Consider the following 5,965-nt stretch of genomic DNA (forward strand, 5'->3'; position numbering starts at 1 on the left):
ACAATGTTTAAGACTCTTAGCTCTGCCAGTGGAAGAGAAGTCCCTATTGGAACTTCCTTCCCAAAGATAAGAACCATAATAACAGGGTGAAATATAGGTAAATCAACTCCTAAGGGTACTGGAAAAGTGCCAACAACTGAATGACACCGGATGAAAATTTTAACTCTGTTATGGCCTTTTACCTGAAAACAGGCCCTGGTCCATGCCAAACAGGGATGGTAAAAATGGGATAGAAGGTCTGAGGTCTTACTAGCTTAAAGAATAAAAAGAAACACAGAGGTATCAAAAAGCAGCTCCATAGCAGCCAAAAAGTAAAAAGTGGATATCCCCTCCTGGGAAAGAGAGAGCGACACAAATTATGCATATGCACTCTGTCTAAATTTTTGGTTGACCAATGACCTTTTCATATAGATGATACCCAGGTAATCCTCAAATACTGAATGAAAATTCAGCAAAGTAAATAATTAAAGAACCATTAACTTTTAGAAGAATTAAACAGAATCTGATTCTTTATAGTCTATCATTCAATGTCAAAACATAACTCAAGTGTATAAGTACACTAGGAAATGTAACCAAGACTCAAGAGAAAATGAATTCAAAGAAATCAACCCAAAGTGATTCAAAATACAAATTAGCAAATATGTTGTGAAAAGTGTGATACTGATGCTCAAGGTTATGTTTACATATAAACTTGGACCACATATGTAATCACAGTGGAAAAACAGAAGCTATGGAAAAGAATAAAAAATTTTAGAAATGAAAAATAATGTATCTAAAACAAAATTCACTGATTTAATATAGCAGAGGAAGGGGTCACAAGGGAAAGAATAAATGGCCCTGAAGACCAATCCCAGAAATTACTCATCTTCTGCAGAACAAGGAAAAAAGTTTAAAAAAACAACCCACAAGAGATTCTCAGGTATCTATGGAGCAATTCTAAATACTGAAACACATATGAAATAGAGTCCTAAAAGCTTAAAGGTTAGGTAATGGGGTATGAAAATATTTGTAGAAATAATAATTAATATTTACAAAACAGGTAAGAGATAGAAACCTACACATTCAAGAAACCCAACAAGTCACATGTTTTTTTTAAAGCCATATCTATGGACAGTCAAACTTTCAAGAACAGATGTTAATGAGAAAATCTTGAACACTTCTGGGGAAAAGAACACTTTATACAGAGAACACTGGTGAGAATTAAAGTTGACTTCCTGTCAAAAATGATGAAGGCTAGGAGGAAGTTACGAGGTGCTGAAAGAAAAATATCAGAATTTTTGTCATCTTAGAAATCTATATACAGGAAAAGTATTCCTCAAGAATAAAGATAAATCAAAGGTATTTTCAGATTAAAACAAATCACCAAAAAACCATCTATGACACCTAGCTAACTCCTTTTGAACTTACTAGCAGGTACTGCATGTTTGGAATATGTGTTCCTCTTATGATGCTTTTAACACTTCTGCCACTATTATTCACCTTGGTGAGCTGCTGACTGTCCACAAATTCCCAAGCTACCTACCTGTACTTCTGCCTTGTTTCTTCTCCTATGTTTGAAAGAATACAGCAAGCAGATGGTCTAACAGCAATACAAAACTGTTTGTGAGGACTATGGGACAACTTTGCCCAACCAAAGCCCCAGCAGCCACACCCACACCCCAAAGCCACTGCCATGCCCTCTACCACCTCAGGACTGAGCTTCACAGAAAGCCTAATCTGCCAAAGATTTCAGGTATATGGGTATTTTGACTGAAAACTCCAGACCTTCTCAGAATTGAGATGGGAGAACTTTTCCCCACATCCCTGTACTTTCAGAAGCCCCAGAAGCCACAGCTACATCTCACCACCATCACCACCACCACCATCCTAAATGCATCTAAGCAGCGTGGTTCCAGAGACTCATAAATAAATCTCAAAAGAGATCAATTGTCAATCCTTTTGTCATTATTACATTTAATCCCTATCTTTATTGCCAGCAGGGCCTATTTTCTCAGGACGAAATTACAGATGAGAAAATAGGTTGAATCACAAGTAAAATAGTGCAGCCCTGCCTGAGCATGGCAGCCATGTGTGTGAGCACTGTAGCCTGATGGGCAACCTTGAGCGAGCACCACTACCCAATATGTGAGCATCACAGCTGGGCCTGAGTTTGACTGCTGATCTTGGGAGCCACAACAATGAAGGGAAGGGGGAACAAGGGAGTGGGGGGAAACATAGAGAAGGCAGAGGGACTAATTACCAGTAATGTGCCCGAGGTCGCATGGCTAGTTAGTGGTAGAATCAGGTTCAAGTAGCGGTCCTTGACCTGTTTGAATTATTTTTCATGGGCACAGATACAGCGTGAAAATTGGCTAAACTCTCTAAGGATTCCTTCTAATATCTTACACCATTTGAACTATTAACTTTTTTCTTTCAAATTTTAAAAGTTAGATTTCAGGCTAGTGCTCTGTTCCTCACCTGCTGACTGCCTGCCATCCCCCTTCCCGCCTTTCTCTTCCTTTGACAACAGAGAACTCCCTGACTACCCCCGATACACATGGATGTGTTAGCTGAGCTCACAGCTGCTCACCCAGAGATGTTCTCTTCCAGCCAGGTGGCAAGTTGGGACCAATGAAATACAGAAGTGGATGTGAATCTGACCAGAGTTCATTGTCTCCTGAGTTCACCAAGGAAACACGCAATTTGCCTTAAAGTCCCACGTTCCTTCTTCCCAAATTCTGGCGATGAAAACATGAACCTCTGCTCTGGGTAGCAAGTAGAAGCCAGCTATGAAAGGCAGCAGAGCCAGTTCCCAAAGGTGGCTCTGGATGGTTGACTGTCTTACTGGACATGAGATATCTTTGTAATAGGAGGACTCCAAGGTTCATAAATGAAAGGTCTTCTATTGAAGATCTGTCTGGTGGTCATCCCTATGACTTGGGCATTTTATCTGACTTCTCGAGCTTTTAGTTCCCTGTCTCTAAAACAGCACGATCATTTTTTTTTTGAAGCACGGTTATTTTATTTATTTTTTTATTAGTTTATTTTTAATTAGAGAATCATCGTGAGGGTACAGTTACAGATCCATACATCTTTGTGCTCATGTTTCCCCCATACAAAGTTCGATAACCCATCCCTTCACCAGTGCCCATTCTCCACCACCAGTAAACCCAACATCCCTCCCCCCCTCCCCAGTTCCATCTCCCCCCACCCCACCCTGCCACTATGGCAGAGTATTCCCTTTTGTTCTCTCTCTCTGATTAGGTGTTGTGGTTTGCAATAAAGGTGTTCAGTGGCCATTGTGTTCAGTCTCTAGTCTGTATTCGGCCCGCATCACCCTTCCCCCACATGACCTCCGACCACATTTTACTTGGTGGTCCCTTCCCTGAGTTACCCAGAATGAGAGACCAGCCTCCAAGCCATGGAGACAACTTCCTGGTACTTATTTCTACTATTCTTGGGCGTTAGTCTTATAGTCTATTATTCTATATTCCACAGATGAGTGCAACCTTTCTATGTCTGTCTCTCTCTTTCTGATTCATTTCACTTAGCATGATACTTTCCATGTTGATCCACTTACATGCAAACGTCATGACCTCATTTTTTCTAACAGCTGCATAGTATTCCATTGTATAGATGTACCAAAGTTTCTTCAACCAGTCATCTGTTCTAGGGCACTCGGGTTTTTTCCAGATTCTGGCTATTGTAAACAGCAGCACGATCATTTTATTTCTCTCCGTGGGCTGGCTGGAGGATGGAGTAAGACAGTGGATAGAGACACCAGCACTCAGTGCCGGGGAGGCAATTCAAAAGCTGGAATACATGCTTTGCATGCAGCAGCCTCAGCTGCATTCCCTGGCACCCACATAAATATATATATATATATATATATATATATATATATATATATATATATATACTGGTACAGAGCAAGACTTCACTCTTGCTGCACATCACAGAGTAGGTACTATAGAAGGCCTGAAAAATATAGATATATATTTTGTTTCAAGGACCAAATGGCCTCAGAATCTGAAAAGAACAGCTGCTTATGTATGCTGTGTCCTGAGAGAAGTGGAGATGGGAATGACGTCACCAGGCCCCCTTTTATCTTCACCTGACAATCCTTTCTCACCATTCTCAAGTTTTTGTCTCTTAATCAATGAACTTTGTTTCCCTGCTCCTAAACTTCACCTCTACCACTGATATATATGGAGAGATGTATATGTGTATATGTAGCACACATATATGTATGTATAGGTATATACACATATAAATGCACATATATGGTAAATTCTTAGAAAAGTAATGCTTTATTTTGAGGCCAGCTCATTATGACATTGCCATGATAATGAAGTTCTGACAGCAAAATAAATTGGGGTTTCCCTGTATATTATTAAAGACTCCCATCCGAATTCTGTGCCTCCACTCTCACCACGCCATACTTGTACCTCTCAATTCTTTTTCAAAAGAAAATGCCATTCATTTAGAAGGTGCCAGTGTGGCGGGACTGTTCAGGATTCAGTCCGTGTCTCTTGCACAGACCAAGGCAAGGTCAGTAACACAAGCATGACCTCATGTTTATTGCAATTTCACAGCCATGGCAAGTGCCACCTGACTCGGGGCAGGGGGCGGGCATGTGTGGCAACCTGGAGCGATGCTTTTCTCCCTCCCTGCTTCAGCTCTCCTCAGCATGGCTGCCAGATAATGCTTGGAAGATGCTAACTTGTGAGAATAACAAAAGGAGAGAGTGAGGTGGGTAGAGCCTGGGGGAGTGTTGGGGCAAGGAGGGAAGGGTTAGACTGTCCCAAGAGGAGAAAAGAGGGCAAACGGGATGAATGCCAGAGGAAAGGGAGTTGCATGGCTGAAATAGTTATATATGTGAAGAAGAAGAGCTATTGTGATCTTGTATCTCTCTTGCTATGATGTAAGAATAGGGGAAAATAAAGTGACTATCTCAAAACTAATGAAGACAAATCTGAGTTGAGACCCTTTTTTTTTGGTCTTCATATTTAATAAGGTGTATCTGTACTAATCTCGAGTTAGCTTCTTTCTATCTTTTCTCAGTTTTGCTTTTGGGGTTAAGCTATTGTCAACATTTCGGAGTGGAGTTGGACTATACTCAGTGGAGTTCATGGATTTCTCCTGACTTTGCACTCAGGGATCATTCCTAGCATGGTTTGGAGGGATTATATGTAGTTTTGGTAATCAGACTGGGATTGACTGTATGAAAGGCAAGCACTGAAATCCCTGTACTAGCACACAAGCCAACCTCAGAACGCAGCAGCTTCTGGAAGAAATGCTTCTGGACTGTGAACTAAGCTCCGGCCCTGTGCCACCCTTGGAGGGGAAGGGTTTTTGTCCCTCGGCCTGTTCCCATCCATGGCAGCATGGTGACCATCATCTTTCAGAGCCTATTGGACACAGAGGTAGGAGCTTTCAGTGACAGGACCCATGCGATATCTCGAGATGGGGGTTGGGAGTGGGGGTGGAACCAACCCAGCTCTCTGCCCAGACAAGACTCTGAGTAGCTGCCCACAAACGGCTCCTCCGCTCCTGAACGCCATGATCCCAGAGGCACACAAGCCAATCTAAGAACCCAGTGGCTATTGGCAGAAATCCCTCTGGACTTAATTACTGAAATACCAGAAATCCAAAACTGCACGGCCGCTATTGAGCCTGCCCAACATCATATGCTCTTTATTATCAACAATTGAAAACAAATTATCTAATGATGCCTTTTCAGCAGGTCTGATAGTTGGGGGAAAATTCCAAATAATAATAGTGGGTTTTCTGTCAAAAATTTAATGTAATCAAATTAAAGAGAGAGTGAAGTGAAAATCATCTGCCACACAGGCAGGGTGGGGGGTGGGATGGGTGGTATACTGGGGTTCTTGGTGGTGGAACATGTGCACCGGTGAAGGGATGGGTGTTCAATCATTGTATGACTGAGACTTAAACCTGAAAGCTTTGTAACTGTTCTCATGGT

The sequence above is a fragment of the Sorex araneus genome, chromosome 1 (assembly GCF_027595985.1).
Source record: "Sorex araneus isolate mSorAra2 chromosome 1, mSorAra2.pri, whole genome shotgun sequence".
Classification (NCBI taxonomy): domain Eukaryota; kingdom Metazoa; phylum Chordata; class Mammalia; order Eulipotyphla; family Soricidae; genus Sorex; species Sorex araneus.